Source organism: Aquarana catesbeiana, linkage group LG07, assembly GCF_042186555.1.
Source record: "Aquarana catesbeiana isolate 2022-GZ linkage group LG07, ASM4218655v1, whole genome shotgun sequence".
NCBI lineage: Eukaryota > Metazoa > Chordata > Amphibia > Anura > Ranidae > Aquarana > Aquarana catesbeiana.
This window is the reverse complement of record NC_133330.1, coordinates 116,204,349-116,223,766: the sequence shown is the minus strand read 5'-3', so window position 1 is coordinate 116,223,766 and position 19,418 is coordinate 116,204,349. Positions and strand designations below refer to the sequence as shown.

The window sequence follows — 19,418 nt, the reverse complement described above, 5'->3', positions numbered from 1 at the left end:
GTCCATGCACACATGGACGTTTTTGGATGTTTATCAGCAGTGGAGTTTATGGGCTGTTTTCTGAATGCCATAAAATCGCATCCAGGAGTTGTTTTTTCTGACCACAAAAAAATGCCAAACGCTCAATCATGGCTCACCAAAAATGTTAAACACTGATCTAATTGAAGAAGAAAAAAATAAAAAAACGCTAATACGGTAAAACGCTGCTGCAAAAAATGTTGAAAGACTCGCAAAGCTACTGGTGTTTTTATAACATTATTTTCCAGTATCCATGGAGCCTAACTCTGACTAGTTTACATACTTATATTTTTGAGAACCTCTTTTTTCACATTTGTCAGATTTTAATGAAAAAGTAAGTTTTATTATACATAAAACTATCTGAAAGTTACACTATGAAATAGATGTCGCTGCAGATGAATATTGCAGCCTGAAGATGGCAGTGTGCATCTTCACGTATGTATGTGTGTGTGTGTGTGTGTGTATATATATATGTGTGTGTGTATATGTATATGTATGTATATATATATATATATATATATATATATATATATATATATATATATATATATATATATATATATATATATATATATATATTTATTGTATGTATATTATAACCCCTGCTCAAATAAAATGAGGAATTTCCCCATACTCCAGCGTTCCTAACACGACCTCGCGACAGAACACCAGGGTGAGAAATCGTAGGCTGACATGATGAACCCCAGGAAAGGGTAAGTATGGTAACAATTTTCCATATTCCTGGGCCTAATCATGTCAGCCTATGAATGTGATATAGCTAGCATGAAAAAGGGTGGGATGAACAAAAAACTACAGACTGGATGCAAAAATTGTATAAAAAAACACAGCACAGAAACAAGCACCAAGGTGCCTAAAACCCGGGAAGGGCCATCAATCACATCCAAACAGTAATAGTAGGTGGAAGCGTTAGGGGACTTTCAGCTGGTAGCCTTACAGCATTTCCACTGGAATCCTGGCGTGACTTACCCACGAAGCCGATGTTGCCATTGTGGAATGCGCATGGCCCCCCTCTGGAGGGGAAAGACCCAAAGCTACCTATGCCCATCTGATGGTTTGGACTAGCCAAGAGGAAAAGGATTCTAGGTGGGGCCTTTTGACCCATTTTAGCACTTACTGATAGATGAACCAGTTATCCACCAGCCTAAACTTCTGCATTCTCTGCAGATACGTGGAAAAAAGGACCTAAAAATTGCATCTACCCTTGACCAATCTTCCTGTCCCAAAACTGCAGACAATGAAATTTGCACCACTTCCCAACCTTTCGAAGAAAAGACAAAACTGGATTAACCACCTCAATATAGGGCACTTAACCCCCTTCCTGCCCAAGCCATTTTTCAGCTTTCAGCGCTGTCACACTTTGAATGATAATTGCGCGGTCATGCTACGCTGTAACCATGTGGCATATTTTTATAATTTTCTTCACACAAATAGGGCTTTCTTTTAGTGGTATTTAATCACTCCAAAAAAAAAATTTGGTTAAAAAAACAAAAAATTTTCTTAGTTTTGTCAGTAAATTTTGTAAATAAGTAATTTTTCTTCTTCACTGATGGGCGCTGAGGTGGCACTGGTGGGCAGATGGGAGGCGGCACTAGTGGGAAGCAGTGATGGGCATCACTGATGACAGCACTGACTGGCATCACTGATAGCCATCAATTGCTGGCACTGACGGGTGCCCTGCTTACCAGTGTTCATTTTAGTCTTGGGACTAAAATGCCATTTTAGATTTAGTCTCATTTTAGTCTTCTGCAATTGTTTTAGTCGTATTTAGTCGACTAAATCTCCAGTACATTTTAGTCGACTAAAATGTCCTACGTTTTTAGTCGACTAAAATCTCCTGTACATTTCAGTAATTGCAATTTGGTTTTAGTCAGTCTTTTGACTAAAATGGCATCAGTCTTTTGACTAAAATGGCGTTTTTAGTTGTTGTATTTTAGTAGACTAAAATGTTTTAGTCGACTAACACTGCTGCTTGCATCCCTAGATGTAGTCTGTGAGGAGATGCCCCTGATCGGCTCTCCTCTCACTCTGTCAGTGTGAGGTGAGGAACGCCGATTACCGGCATCTCCGTGTTTACATGTGACCGGCTGTGATTGGACACAGCCGGTCACATGGTTACAAGGGCTGCGGCTCTTTACACAAATCGGGGTTGTGCCGTGTCCTAGCCGTCATTTGACAGCCGGCGGGTGGGAAGAGGTTAAGAACCACTGTCTTGGGAGGGCGTGGCCTGACCTCGGGAGAAGATGGCAGCTTGAAGTCTCTGCTCCTGCTGACAGAGAGGATAATCTGCCTATAACGGAGGTATTTCACTTGCCTTCCCACTGAAAAATCATGGGGACCTCTTCCCGCAGCTCGTCTGCATCTCGCTCCAGATCCCCCCGAGATCTAACAGGCAGGATCAGCCAAAATATCCCCGAAATGTTCCGGTCACAATCCGGCAACATGGCGCCCACACGAGGCCCCCCTCAGTCTGCAGGCCTGACGGCAGGAACTGACACCTCCCCAGACAATGGCGCGGTAATCCTCACACCGCACTCACATCCCAGCCTACACGATCTCCATTCAGTAGCAGCTGATATCAAAAACACCCTCACGGCGGCACTAACAGCCGCAATAACAGACCTCAGGATCGATATACAATCGATTGCAGGCAGGGTTCAAGAGGTGGAAAAGACTACCACAACACACTCAACTGTGTTGCGCCGTACCTGTCAGGTCTTAGACACCCACACCCTGCAGCTCAGAGACCTCAATCGTCACATCGAAGATTTGGACAACCGCGGCAGACGCCACAATCTCCGTGTACGCGGCCTACCAGAAGCGATCGAGGCGGATCGGCTGCACATAGAAGTGACCCGTTTATTCAACCACCTATTGGAAAAACCCCCTACTACTCATATAGGGATGGAACGAATTCACCGCGCCCTGCGTCCACGGGGCAGGGAATCAGACCCACCCAGGGATGTGATTTGCAATATTATTGATTACCAGCTGAAAGAGGAGATTCTGAGAAAGGCCCGCAATACTCCTCAGATATCACATGATGGGGCGGACATTCGCCTGTTCCAAGACCTTTCTACCATAACACTACAGCGCCGAAGAGAATTGCGCCCCCTTCTGGCAGTCCTGCGCACCAAGGGGATTCCATACAGATGGAAGTTCCCCTTCTGCCTGTCAGCTTCATCCCAAGGCCGCTCCGCACTCCTCAGAGTGCCAGAAGACCTGAGGTATTTCTGCGAAACCCTTGACATACCATTCACAGAAGTGCCCGAGTGGTACGCGGAATTCCGTCCTCCAGCCTCACGAAACTCCCCTCCTAACAGCGAACCCATGGAGACCCAAACGCACCGCTACAGGAGACAACGCTCCCCGTCTGAATCTCGACCAAATCATCCAGCGCCAGGATCGAACCAGAGCTCCAGCCCTTCGAAAACCCCGCATTCCAGAAGAGCGCGACGAGACCGCTGAGCGGCACTGCTTCTGCAATACCCGACTGACCTAACTCTCAGCTTCTCTGCAATCCTACCTGTCCCATCTTCAAAGGTCCTCCTGGTTACCGATCCTGCTCGCTCATCTCACACACACAGACTGTTCACATGGCCTCCCCTCATACTCGGACCTCACCTCTGCCTACTGCACGGCATGAAGAGCCACAAGCCCTGGAAAGTCCGCCCTTCCACATGGAGCAGGAAACAGACCGATGACCTGATACCATGCACAGGAGAGTAACACGCTTCATTGATGTTCTTTCCACAGGTACTGATCACTACAAAATAACAGACAGACCCCCTTACGCTTTCCGGGACACTCGCCACAGACTCCTATGTGCTGAACACGTATCCTACCTTATTCTTACCCCCTACCTACCCCTCCTCAAGAATGAAGGAAGGGGTCCCTATTGTACGATTTTTTTCTAACGGTACTATTTTTTACAGGGGTTTTTTTTTTTTTTTTTTTTTTTCGTTCCTCTTTTGTTTTCTAGTGGTCAAGCACAGCAAGGTGGACGGTGGGGGGGATGGAGATCCGCAGGACTACAGGGCTCCTTGCGCAATATCTCAAAACCCCGATTCAAGATGTAACAGCGCCTGTAGACAGATACACATAATCCCGGTAAGGCATGGGTTGACTGGATGTCAGTAGCTGTCCTCACGCAAAAATCTATTGACATGAGTGTCTACACTCCTAATCGAGGCATTCATCCCAACCCCTAATCGCACACAACCACTCCCTAGTCCATAGTTGGGGAAGTTTAGCCCCTGCGGGTCTTCATCACCACCGCCGTCTGTGATATTGTATGGGTAAATGCATACTTCTGGATTGGACGTAGAGGTTACTAGCTTCAAACTCGAATTTAAAGTATTTCCTCACCTACAGATATGTGACTACCTCGATTCACCTTTATCTCCACACGACGGGGGCTACGATATGGGGTACACAACGCCCATATCCTCCGCTGCGCCAATCACACACAATTGGGATTGCACCCTGACGACAGCAATAAATCGCCCCTTAGGTTTCTAACTCCATTTAGAAACCTCCCAATTATTTTGGAGCTCGCTGCCCCACGTTGATACTATATATGGGTGTCTGATGTGTAGACCACTTCCACTACACAGAGCACACCCCAGTAGAAGCTCTCCCTCCTCGTGCTACTCCACCTGCAGGGGGAGGGGAAGGAAGGGAAAGGAGAGGAAAAAAAAAAAAGGGAAAATTTTATTTACTCTGACAAAGCGGCCCCCAAACAGCTTCTCTTGCGTTAAAAAGAGAGTCTATGCACACACTCTGCTGGTATAGATTACATTTGTAGGTAGATACTACAACAGGAAGTATCCGACACAGATCCATGTCACACACTGCATTCTCCTATACCAGCTAATACCAAAATGCCCGGTTAGCGGATAGATACCCCAGCGGCACCCTGCCTGCTCAAATTGCGTAAAGATACGCCCGAGAAGAGCCTGATGTGCTTAGTAGGGGGCACACCCTCTCTCCCACATCAAAGCTCTCGCTCCAGCGCCTTCCTACCCAATACCGAAGGGAAAATAGGCCAATTCAGCCTCAGTTACCCTAACCGCTTTTTAATCCCCGGCGGGACAGGACACAGGACCCTTACTCACATACCTCATGTTTAAGAGGATTACGTATATCAAGTACTATTCGGTAGGACATCATCAAGCGCATATCTTTTATAAGTTACCGACATGTTGAATGAAGTTTTGCATAGCATGTTATTCCCTAGATGTTGTTAAGGGTTATTCAAGACGTTCTAGTACATTCTATGGTTAAACACTCTACAAGGCCTGCAATATTACTGTTAGACTATTAAGAGGCCTATAGGAGACCCCGAATTGACTCCTACACCGAACAGGTTTGACAACGGGTCGCACAGACTTCACTCCAAATCCAAACTGAATCCTCCACCCCAGAAATACTTCACCTCACACTACTTACACATCACCTACTCCCCAACCTGCTACATATAAACCGAGCACCTCACCCCGAGGCTTCCAGACTACACCTCATCACTAGTCTACGAACTTGGTTGACCTCCTCATCTTGCTCATACCACTTTCCTCTCTGTCTAGCAGACAGCTCCTCCTATACGAACCTCACCAGTTTCCACCGACTTCAGCCACTCCCCCACTCAGTGGCGTTCCACTTCACAAAACTTGATAAATACTCATACATCTGACCTGCCCTCACGCCACTGAACCACTCCGGGTATACCTGATAACAGGTTTATACTCCCTGCGTACTAGCGAGCAGGCCCTCGCTATTCGCCGGAAAAGAAAGCCCACACACACGGGCACGTTTCAGTACCTTTGTCCACAGTCATCCCCTGACTAAAGAGTGATACACTTACACATCTTTCTCCCCCAACCCCTCTCCTTGCCCTACACCTCTACCAGATAGCGTAACATTCCTACACAGGACACAAATCCTTTATATTCTAGTCTCCACTTCCTTTTTTCTTCTTTCCTCCTCCGACAGACAAAAACAGCGACACGCCAACCTACTCTATCTACTTGCCAACACTGCAAGACCTGAATCATACCTACAATATGCCGCTATTGCCGGGCACTAAACATAAAACAATCAAAATAACATCCCTAAATGTACGGGGACTTAACCTACCAGAAAAACGCTCCCAATTACTACTATCTTTACAAAGACATAATGCAGACATTGTCTTTCTTCAGGAGACCCACTTCAAAACAGGCTCTATCCCTAAACTCTCCAACTACAGATTCCCTACAGCCACTCACGCTCCTAACCAATCTTCAAAAACCAAAGGTGTCTCTATTCTGTTCGCAAAAAACTGCCCATTCCAGATCAAAGACACCTGCGTAGATGAGGAAGCACGCTACCTTTTTGTGAAAGGCACGCTAAATGGTACACGCATCACCCTAGCCAATATATACGCGCCCAACACGAAACAGGTCCCCTTCTTCAAAGCCACCTTACAAAAACTCTCCTCCTTCCAAGAAGGCCTTCTTGTCCTAGGAGGAGATTTCAACGTGCCTCTAAATCCCCTACACGATACCTCTGCAGGGACCACAACCATGCCTTATAGCGCGTTAAGAGCCATTAAAACACAACTAAAGGAGCTGTCATTACATGACTCCTGGCGTACACTTCACCCGAATGAGAAGGATTTCACATTCTATTCGGCTCCCCATAACCGATACTCTAGACTCGACTACCTATTTCTATCTCAAAGGGACCTACCGATGTTAATCAAAGCCACCATTGACCCCATGTTTCTTTCGGATCACCACCCTATATCCATGACCCTTCAATGCGCTGACACCCATCCCAGATCACGAATTTGGCGCCTGGATCCTTCACTCCTCACAGATGCCGCCGTAACGACTGACGTACATAAACGCCTCTCGCTTTATTTCCAGGAAAATAACTCCCCGGACGTTTCACCCATGATACAATGGGAGGCCCATAAAAGCACCATCCGGGGAGAACTAATAACAATTTCGGCGAAAAAAAGGAAAGAAAGACAGGCACACATTACTGAATTAACCTCACGTATTCAAGCACTGGAAAGGGCTCATAAAAATTCCCTTGCACTAACATCCCTTCCAGAATTACTCCAAGCTAGGACGGACCTACTAGAGGTACTAAACAAACAAACTAAACGAAACTACATACTATCCCAAAAAGTATTCTACGAATACGGCAATAAGGCGGGTAAAATCCTAGCTAGAACGCTCCGAGCCAAAAGAGCTTCCACTACAATCCACTCCATAACGGATGCTACAGGAAAAAAAATAGTATCTAATGATCAAATAGCAGACCAGTTTGTACACTACTATACACAGTTGTACAATTTACACCCCAATAACATACAAAAGGACAATTCTCATAGAACAAAAAACATCAGAGACTTTCTCACGCAATACAGCCCCGAACCCCTATCTACTGAAGCGGCGACCGACCTAGAACAGCCTATTTCACCAGCTGAAATGGACATTGTACTCAAACATCTGAAACCAGGCAAAAGCCCCGGTCCAGACGGACTGACAACAGGCTATTATAAAACTTTCATTGACATTCTTAGACCACACTTCCTGACTGCATTCAACTCACTATCTCTTGACAACCCCCCACCTAGAGACTTACTATCAGCACACATAACGGTAATACCTAAGCCCAACAAAGACACATCCATTGTCACTAATTACCGCCCAATCTCTTTGCTAAACGTGGACCTGAAAATCTACGCCAAGATCTTGGCTAACCGTCTCTTGCCCCTATTGCCCAAACTCATCTCCTTGGACCAGGTAGGCTTTATACCTGGTAGAGAGGCGAGAGACAACACGATCAAGGCAATCAATATTCATAAATGGTTAACTTCTACCCAACAACAAGGGTTTTTTCTATCTCTGGATGCGGAGAAGGCATTCGACAGGTTGGCATGGGATTACATGTCGGAAGTGCTTAAAACTATTGGAATACGAGACCGCATGCTGCAATTTATAATGGCACTATACGCTGCCCCAACAGCACAGGTCCGGGTCAATGGTCACCTGTCGGATGCCTTCTCCATATCAAACGGGACACGCCAGGGATGTCCACTTTCACCCTTAATATTTGTCCTCACGCTGGAACCACTCCTCCAGCGACTAAGGTCTAATCCAGACATCAAAGGAGTGACCGTCTCCAATAATACATACAAGCTGTCTGCCTTTGCAGATGACATCCTCCTGTTCCTGACAGATCCACACATCACATTACCCAACTTACTTAAGGATTTTGCCACTTTCAATTCCCTAACCAACCTACAGATTAACTTTGCAAAATCGGAAGCCCTAAACATTTCTTTACAAAAAGAGACCCTTACAACCTGTCAATCTAACTTCCCCTTCAGATGGAACCGAGATGCAATTACATATCTCGGGATCCGCTTACCGGCTCACCTTTCAGATCTCTATTCCAAAAATTACTTACCGATTCTCCAACATATTCAAAAAGACCTAAAGTCCTGGTCATCAGGAATGTTTTCTTGGTTTGGGAGGGCATCGGTAATTAAAATGAACATTCTACCGAGAATATTATATGTCCTGCAAACAGTCCCCATAAAATTACCACAAGCCTTCTTTGCCTCGTACCGCAAGGCATGCAGCAGCTTCATATGGGGCAAGGATCGCCCTAGACTCAGCTTTGCTAGGTTAACATTACCCAAATTGAAAGGAGGCATAGCCCTACCCGACATTACTAAATATCACTGGGCCTGCCAACTATCAAGAATTGTCGACTGGAATGTACACACCCACACAAAAGCCTGGATACAAATTGAGAATGAATTCTCCCCAATCCCTATCCGACAACTACCTTGGATTTCCCAGACAAAGATTCCTCTGGCCTGCAACCAACACCCCCTGATCTCCACCACTCTAAACTCCTTTAAAATAACGTGCCGTAAACATCACGTTTCCTCCACTCCAGGCCCAATGACACCACTCCGAAACAACCCAGAGTTCCCAGCGGGTCTCTCGGCTACATTCCTTGCGGACTATTGGCCCCATACTGATCCGCGTGCGGAACATTTCTTCTCCGGAAGAACCTTTCGAACCATTTCTAATCTACCCACGCATACATCTGGACGTCCCTTCCCGTTATGGACATACTTTCAAATACGACACTTTATTAATCACTCTCTCGAGAGCTCCAACTATTCCAGACCACTCACACCTTTTGAAACATTGTGTACCCAGACGGAGCCACAACGACATGTGATCTCAGAGATATATGCTCTCCTATTCTCTGACCACAATCCTAAATCTAACATAGCCACTCGCAGTTGGGAAAGCGAATTGGAACTGGACCTATCAGAAGAAGAATGGGAAAACATATACACCTATATCCACAAGGGATCTATTAACGTGTCGACACAAGAAAATGGCTTCAAAGTATTCTCTAAGTGGTACAAGACCCCACTTAAACTTCACAAAATTTCCCCCAAAGTCCCCTCCACTTGTTGGAGATGCTCAGAGGGAGAAGGTTCCCTTCTCCACATATGGTGGTCCTGCCCATCCATCCAACCTTTCTGGAAAGAGGTCCATCGCATCACCTCTAACATAACAACCTACCAAATCGAATTCACCCCAGCCCAAATGCTGCTTCATCACTCCTCCATCCCAAAAAAGGAATACCACCGCTCCCTTGCTCTGCACCTGATAAACGCGGCAAAAATGTGCATACCGACGCTCTGGAAGTCATCCAAACCCCCTACTATAGCCGATTGGCTCAAACGAATAACTAAAGTAGCTGAAATGGAGGAACTGATCCACCAAGCCAAAGATACACCAACCAAATTCAGGAATACCTGGTCATGCTGGCATCATTTCCTAACAACAGACGAATACACTGATCTAATGTCTTAAAGGCTCACACTGTCTTTCCGAGCTTAGTCGGAGGAGGAAACATCACAATCTATTCTACCCCTCTAACTCCCATACCCTCACTACTCCTTCTATCCTACTCTTCGATTCGCTCCTTCCCCATCCACAGGGTAGCTGCACGAAGCCAAAGATGACACGTCCACTCCCGCCTGCCCACTATAGACCTTCTCACTGTATCTACTCATCCCAAGCCCACAATTTCCGTATCCCACTCCAAATCATTTTTATGCCTTTATGATCAGCCTCTTAAAGGATTGCTAGTGGTCCGGTGACCGCAATCCTATCACACATTAACCTATTTAGAGGCAACACCACATCATCAACAGAACTCCACTCACAGATAACACATCGAGCCCAAACACACGAAAAACAATTTAGCTTACGACTAAATGATCCTACACACTGTCTCAACCATAGACATAACACCAGGAGATCCCAGATCTTTTACTACAGCAGTAGAAAGATTACTGATTCAAAAACATGAAGCCAGACAAACACTATAGAACACACCATTACATTAGGTTACGCCTTCAAACACACAAAACCCCACAAAACCCCACAAAGACCCCAGTTAATACGATGTATTCACTATACTAAGTCAAGATATAGATACCAGTGTTTGATGGTTCATTACTCGTTTATCATTAATTACTTACTGTTTTACTGTACTTCAGTACCTAAGTTGCATTCTTCAGAGCAGATAATACAATACGGATGATTACTGTATGAAGCACCCTATACTACTGCATTTTAATACTCCTTGTATGTTATCAATCTGTATCACTATGTTGTACTATGACTTTTTTATTTACAATAAATAACAATCTGGAAAAAAAAAAAAGAACCACTGTCTTGAACCTGCTCACAATATAGAGACTTGGCTGAGAAAGCTTGGATTTTTTTCCGAGACCCGACTGGTTGTTTTAGCTATAAGGTTGCTTGCATAAAACGTGGCACCAAACGGATCTTCCACACCATGAACAGTTAGAGCTGTAGCGGTCGACAGCTGGACTGAACTGTGGCAAAGCCCTTTGTCTAGGGCAGATTGGAAGAGATCCAAGACATCAATACGAGAGGAAGACTCGGGATTGAATCGAATAATCGCTGCCACCCCAAAGATTTTTTCCACATGCTATAGTACATAGCATTCAAGGATATCTTCCAAGATTCGGGCAGCATCCATTGAACCTCTTCTGCTATGTCCACCTGGGCTAGCCTGCTTCTTGCAAATAACCAGGCCGTCCAGTTGAGCCATATTGGGATGAGGCATGCCGCCTGCATACCAAAGTTCCCCGAAGTGCCATCAGCGGAGCGCTCAACTGCCACAACAGCGGAAGCCATGAATTGATTATGTTCAAAATGATAGAAAATGAGGAAAAACGTGTACAGGCCAGAAAATCCAGCGTTGGGACAGAGCATCTTGACCTGCTCTCAGATGGAAGAACCAGGAGAACACTGGCAGCTGAGCACTGACAGATGCCATAAAATATACTTGTGGGGTGCCCCACTGAGCAAACAGTTGTAGGAAACATCCATTTGTTTAGATCCAGATAGCGTGTGCTCAAAGTGTCTGCTCACGTATTCTCCACCCTGGGAAGGCAAGAGACTGACGGGGACAACAGATTGCGGCACACATTTTTCAGTTGCTGGAGTGCAATCTGCCCAAGGCTGCTTATTCCTCCCTGATTTTGACACATGTGCTACTGTTGTCTTAGAGCACGATGGCCCTAAAGCAGTGGTGCAAAGGTCAGTAATGCCTCCTATGCTTCCATCAACTCTAGCATGAGAAATCGATCCCTTCGATCTTCTTTGCGTTAACTGGTTCTGACGGTGAGCTTGACCAACTGCTGGAGTGAAGCAAACTTAAGGCGTTTGAGATGCCATTGAGCCCAAGCCACTGTGGGGACTGCTGCATTCATAAACTCCCTCATACAATTTTTGCTGATATCAAATGGCTCCTCTTCAGAGCACGGACCATCAAGAGGGGTATCTTCTGTGGAAGGAACACCTTCCCCACTGTCAATTGAGACACCCAGATACTATAACCTCCGTGAGGGAACTAGCTGGCTCTTGCTGAAGATTGACTAACCAAAGCACTGTAGCATCTCCAGGGCCCTTGCCCGATGATTCAGAAACCCTTTACATTCCAATGCTTTCAGTCCTAAAGGCATCTCACCAGCCTTATAAAGGAGGAATTAAAAAGCAGACGTAGGTCATCCTTCTACATATATTCTTTAGAAAGTCTGAAGGTTGGTTGGCCCAAGAAAGCTCTCGAGTCCAGTTACTGGCTTCCAAAGGAAAACTGGACCTTGCACAAACAGCTCTTTTAGAGTGTCTTGACTTCATGCATTATGACAATTGTGTCTAGCATCTTAATCCCCCCCCGACTGCCTAAGCAAAGCAGGATTCATAAATGTCCTGCTCATGCACATCTTGGCAGAGCCTGAAGAGGGCTGCTTTTCCTGGGAAGCAGATGGGCACTGTCCTCTATTTCTTTTTAGTAGCGCTGGTCTTTATTTGGGTTTGGTATTTGCATTTCTGCAGAAAAAAGGCAAGCAAAAACATTGAGCTTGTTCAGTGACTATTAAGCAGCAGTACAGTGCCTCCTCCATAAGGAAGCTCAGTAACTCAACAATAAGGAAAATGTCCACTCTAGCCATAATATTGCACGGCTTAACCATTGAGAGTGATTTACACTTGCATGCCGCCTCAGAAACCAGCAGAAGGGCTCCCTGATGGATGATGCATGTAGCATGTGAACACAGGGACCACATCCCAGTGGCACAGGATGGACAGCCCAAAGTATATTCAGGCTAGGTAGGAGACATGTGCCATTCCTGGACCCGGTCCCTTCACAGGGTGAGTGAAAACAACTCCTTTAGAGTGTATTGACAACCTGTTAGGCTTTGCCAATTTGTCTTTGGCTGCTTTAACCAACAGGATTCACACAGTCCTATTCCATCTGCATCTTCTCTTGGAAGTCTGGAAAGAGTTGATTTGCCCACAGAGTGAGTGGAAACCACTCCTTTTTAGAGTGTATTGCTGACATGTTTAACAAATGTGACAACCTACTCCGTGTCAACGTCTTTGACCTTGGCTGAAGCAGCAGGATTCATACAGTAATGTTCATTCGTATCCGCTCTAGGATGAGACCGAAGCGGATAGTTTGCCTGGAAAGCCCCTGAGACTGCACATTGGCAGAATAGGCAACCCCTCACTGAGCCACTGGAAAAATTCCTTTTAGAGTGTATTGACCACATGCTTAACGAATGTAGCAACTTGTTAGCTACCATCTTTATCCTTGGTTGCTTGAACAAAGCAGTATTCTTGGAGTCATGCTTATCCTTAATCTCTTAGGAAGAGTCTGAATAGGATTGCTCACTAGGCTTGGCAACTGTTCGTTGGAACAGGCAACCCCTTCACAGAGCAAGTGGAAACACTCCTTTTAGAAAGTATTGACCATGTGCTTAAAAGAATGTGACAGCCTGTTAAGCGTTGCCATCCTTCCCTGCTTGAACCAACAGGATTCATATCATCACATTCATGTGTATCCTCTTGGAAGAGTCTGGAGAGAGTTGATTCTCCCACTAGTGTGACTTCGTACAAAGTCGCATGGCTAGTCACAGCCCATTGATCTCAATGGCACCCGTTCCCATATATACGTCTTTGAAAAGGTGCCTGCACTACTTTGATGCGACTTCGGAGTCACACCAGTGGAAACAGTGTATTGCCCACATATTCAATGAATGTGACAATCTTATAGGTGTTGTCAAGATGTATACAGGGCTTTGCCTGCCAAGGGATGAGTGGCACAGAACCGATTTAAGACAGTGCTTGATGCCTGCCAAATCAGAGGGACTAAATGGTAAAAGCCCATAGTTTAGTTAGTTTCTCTTTCAGGTGTATGAGAAATTCTTACCCTTACCTCCTTAGTAATTACTGGCTACCAGAAAGTTTATACTCATGGCTTGGCAATATAAGCAAATGGCTTTGCAACAAACTGGCAGTAATAAAGACAAGGAGGTAACCCTACACACCCTAAAAATATCAAATCCCTGATAAACAGGATACTAAGCAAGAGTCATTTGGTAACTTAATATATCAAAAGTACTAAGCTACTTCAAATGATAGCCCTGCAGATTAATAAAGCAGTTCAAAACAAATTCAATAGGATTTTTTATTTTTTGGCAATAATCCTCTAAGGGGTTAACCACAGCTAAAGGGAGGCTGACTGACACAGAGAAGCTTTCTAGACCAGAGTCTCCTGACAGCATGAAATGAACTCAGCCAGAAGCAGGACAAGGATAAAAAAAGTTGTTCATTACAGAAAGAAAAGGCAGGATCACAATCTGCAATGTACACAGCTTACCCACAATTAGAGGGTTTTTTTTTTTTCTCTCAAACTTAGAGTGAGGCTAGCCATACACTACACAACTCTCCAACCTCTCCCAGATCCACCTTCCACCGTGCAGTGCAAGGATGTGCCTGATTGCACACAATTGAGTGGGCTTATGTTTGTTCTCATACTGTGTGGTTTTGGTAATCCTAAAGGAAAGCCGAACAAGAACTGCAGTGTACGACCAGTCCCCCACCCCAGTAGCCAATATGCAGTCAGGCAGGTGCCTCAATTCCACCTCCACCTGCTGTGGAGCTCGGACAGCCCAGCTGCCATTTGGGGATCTGTACAATCTAGAGCAGGGGTTGGCAACACCCTTCACATGGCACATCAGAGCAATCCTGGAAAACCACCCCCTCACGTAAAAGCGGGTCTAATTCAGCAGCCGTATAAGAAGCAGTGCGGCTGGTTCCTGCCCACCTCTCCTTGCATCTCTCATCCATCTGTGCAGTGGGGGAGTCGGATGCCCTGGGTTCAGACAGCACAGTAGTAAGTGCCACGAGACTGGCTCAAACTGAAGGGGGCTCCGTGCTGCTGTGGATGGGGTTTTTAACAGGTTGTGTAAGCCATGGTGTCATTACAGGGGGCGGGGGGGGGGGGGGGGGGGGTGTTGTGCTGAAAAATCTCAGAAGCCTGGTATTTTTCCCGCCTCTGCTTAATGCAGCTCAAAGTGCACACAGAGAGGGGTCTACTCCCCCACTGCTTGTGGAGAAGTGAGTTAAGTGTGTGTTATCTCTCCCCCTTGGATGAAAGGCATGAGAGGAGAGCACCTGGAGCTGCATGCAGGAGTTCTGGATGCCATTGCCCTGCGGATGGTGACTCTATTCTTGGATACCATGCATGTTCCAGGTCACAGGTAAAAGAGTGTTGCTTTATAAATGGCTTTGTGAGCAATGCTTTATACCTGGCTTTGCAGTACTTAAAACAGACAGTGGATTGGCAGGAAATGGCTGGTTCCCACTGCTGGTTTTTGACACCTGTGAGCTGCTAGCCGCAATGCCTTTTGCATGTTCTGAAGGTGCAGGAATTGGGGCTGATCGGAGGTGTTAAGATCCTGGAGATTAGGCTTTTCTGAGGTGTGAAAAGTAAGGAATTGGGGCTGATCTGGGGTGTGAAGCTGCAGGAATTGGGGTGATCTGAGGTCAGATGGTGCAGAAATTGGGGTGATCTGAGGTGTGAAGAGACAGGAATTGGGACTGATTTCAGGTATGAAGGGGCAGCAGTTGTGACTGATCTCAGGTGTGCAGTGGCAGGATATTCGACTGCTCCGAAAGAACTTTATTAGTATGACCAATATCACCTCACATGTTTTTTCCAACCTCATAGCACACATCTTCTGAAACAAAGTTAGATTAAAGCTCAATGTTTGTTTATTACTAGTATTGAAGTTGTTTACAGAAATCCCTTTTTTTATAAAATGTATCTTTTTCGTGATTGAGAGCGTGAAGGTGACCTTTTGTTTTTTATAATCTGCACTCGATTTCTTTAAAAAAAAAAATCGTCACTCTCTGCTCCAAAAGATTTCCTACCCCTGATCTAGAGAAACCTCACTGAATGAAGTAAGATGCATTACAGACAAAATTAAAAAGGTAAAATCTGGCAGAATGACACACACGGTGGGGGGGGGGGGGGGGGAGCCATGTTGCCGCTCACCATGGACCTCCAATTGCACCATTTAGACCGTACACATCTGCCTGGGAATTGCAGATCAGCAGAGGATTTACTGCCAACCAAGACTCCTCCAGGTAGGGACCTTTTTATTATTCCCTCTTTACCTATTCTTTCAGTAGCAGGAGAGCTGTGCTGGAGGGAGAACAAAAAAGGAACGCTGGGGTATGGGGAAATCCCTCCTTTTATTTGAACAGGGGGTTGTCCTGTGGGGTCAGAGGGGTGGGGCTTACCCATTCATAGGCTGACATGATTAGCCCCAGGAAATTGCTACTTGTCACTTGACACAGGGAGAAATGAAGAGCGCATTTTCTTATGTATTACTTCATTTAGATCCATGGTGATCAATTGGAAAATTATAGAGGGCCTCAAGTGTGGCCCCTGACACCTCCAGAGGTTAGCACAATAGTGGCGCTTTTTCGCACCTAAACGCCCAAATATTTTGGTCCTGCCTCATTATTTTATTATTCGCAGCATGTTGCAACGTGCACTGAAGATGTTGGAGTGAAATAACCACAATATTGGTAGGAGTGGATGTAATAACAACCCCTCTAACATTGGGGTCAGTGGACACAATAACAATCCCCAGTTTTGGTATCGATGGATGCAGTAATCGCCCCCCAGCATTGCTGCCAGTGGACACAGTAATAGCTGTAATAGTCCCTAGCATTGGTTTCACTGAAAGCAATAGCACCCCCCAGCACTTGTATGCTTATGACAGTTAAATTATTCTCCACCTACATTGGTAGTCTGTGGCACTGAGCGTTAACCCCTCATCCCCCCCTGCATCTGTGACCAGTGTCATTGAAAGTTAACCCCTCATTCCCCCCCCCCCCGTATGGTTGGTCACAGACAGTGAAATTAAACACCCCCCCCCCCCCCCCACCACCACCACCACATTGGTGGTCAGTGGCCGTGAAAGGTAAATATAGTGTACCTACCTGAGTAATAAAACTTCTTCTTCTTTTTTTTTTTTTTGCACAGAACTAAAATACCAATTTTGTAAAATGAAATCCTTTGTACAACTTTTTATGGACTCTAGCAGAGTAATCTCTGCAAATGTATGCTGACATACTGTAGCCAGTATAGAAGTATTAATGACTGTTTTGGATGCTCTATACTATACATTGTGTTTTGGTGAATGCATAGTATTATGACAGAGCTCTTCTCTTTGCAGTTTCAGAGAGACAAAGGAAGACTGTAGGGGAAGAGTTTAAGGCCCCATTCACACTTGTGCGACTTTGGACCCCTAAGTGGCATGACAAGTCCGTTCATATCTGTGTGGATTAGTCGCAGCGACTTTAGTTGCATGAAAGTTGCACCTGCATGATCGACATGTGGCTTGTGTGCAGAAATGCCAAAAAAAGCCCCTCCCCATGTGAATGAGTAGGGGTACATACCCCTATTTATTCACCAAAGAAAGTGTCAAAAATAGACAGGTTTTGACAAATCCTTTATTAACAAAACAAAAACAATGTCCCCCGAAGTAAATCTAGCATCAATCCCGATGAACACCACCAACCAAAGGGGGGGGGGGGTGCTAAAGACTCCCGCCTGACAGCTCCGCCATTTGACAGTCCTTAAATAACCAAGGGGCGGGGAGCATCGGATGATAAGGTCACAAGGACGGGGGGGGGGTCACCCTGAATGGGCACACAGAGCAGCAGCTCGGGAGAAGGTCAGGGCTGCTCTGTGCAAAACCCCTGCACAGAGCAGGTCATACTGTATAGTTAATCTGATTGAAAAGACACAAGTCCATCCAGTTCAACCAATCAAAGAAAAAAAGGGAAGTACAACACCTCTTCCCCCTTGACGACCGCAGATGGGATCTCCCATAGTGACCGGCTGTGTCCAATCACAGCCGGTCACTATGCAGATCAGCGTGCGTGCCCCGGGGGCGCGCAGTGTGGTGTTTGGGGTTGAGGGTTTTCCCTCAGACAAAGCCCAGCCCCGATCAGGGTTGGCTCTTTACCACGTGTCCCTCTGTGTCCATTAACAGCCGGCCACAAATGTAAACACACCGTGGGTAATGGCTGTTTCTGGGTTCTTCTCTTCACATACCGATCCAGTGTGAGGAGGAGATCGCGGTTAACAATGAGTTTTACTGTCAACATACTGTGCCCATATTGCCCCCCCTGAATAAAAAGGACCTGTCATCAATTCCATCTGAGTACCTGTCATCCATCCATCCCATCTGAGTACCGGTCATCCATTTATCATCCATTTATCCCATCAGAGGTACCTGGCCTGTGAGCCCATAATGCCCATTTAGTCCCTGACGTGCAGCCCATCAGTGTCACCCGTCATACAGCCACTATGTCCATAAAAGTGTACACTTCAAAAGAGGCATATCAAATACTGAGTCTGACCGATGAGCGCAGCAGGGAGCTCTCACCGCCCAGTTAAAGTTCCGAATCTGGTTCAGAATATGAGCCCGTTAAAGGCAGTATATCAGCATACGAATCGGAGAAGGAAGTAGTCGGTCCAAAAAGACGGTCTGAAGACAAAGTAGCTACCAGCAATGCCAGACACCCCAGTGGCGCATCAGTAAATGTCAATGGCATTAGACCCAAGGGGAGAGGCCCAGTACAAGTGCTGCTAGACCCCAGGAGGAAAGGCCCAGTACAAGTGCTGGAATTTCACGCCAAAGAATTGAGGCCCAAACCCAGCTTCTGGATACCTTTTTGGTAAACTCATTGTGGCTGCCTTCTAGCACAAGGTCATGCAGTGCATGCATATTGGTCTATCAACCCTATCCACCACATGCCATTTTTTTTTATCTGTCATGTCCAGGCCCCGATATGAAATTTTATAATGCACTTCCTGCTTTTCAGTGATAACTCGCAGTGCCAACCCTCCCCCGCCTCCCAAAATCATCCTGACTTTGATAAATTATATAAAATTCGCCCCCTAGTTGATTTTTTTTTTTTTTTTTTTTTCTCTCCAAGAGGTTTGCTGAACTTTATATCCCTGACCAGAACATCTCTGGACGAATCCCTGGTCCATTTCACAGGCTGGCTGGGAATCCAGCAGTATATCCCCAGTAAGAGGGTGAGGTATTGAAGCTCCACCGGATATGGGCAAGCCTTCCGTACGTGTACGAAGGCGAAGACCCAGCTCCAGCCCCCTGAGTGTCCACCGTACATGGGAATAAGTGGGGAAAATTGGGAGTTGGAATTCCCACTCTTGCAAAAGGGGTATCACATTTTATATGGACCATATATTATACTAGTTTGCCTCTTTTCTGCCACCTATACCTGAAGAATACTTTGGCCTGCAGTACAGCAAGAAAAAACAAAGAGCTTCCCACAGTGTCTAGTCACCACAAGGCTACAAAGTGGCGAATCGACAAGCTTGAGGAACGAGGAAGTGTTGGCTGTGAAGTGGAGGGATAGGAATGA

At 45.8% G+C, this 19,418-nt stretch overlaps 1 protein-coding gene across 1 annotated transcript in view; it reads left to right on the top strand.

The window, feature by feature from the left end:
• TNRC6B (trinucleotide repeat containing adaptor 6B) overlaps window positions 1-19,418 on the top strand; it is an 814,361-nt gene that overhangs the window by 20,967 nt on the left and 773,976 nt on the right.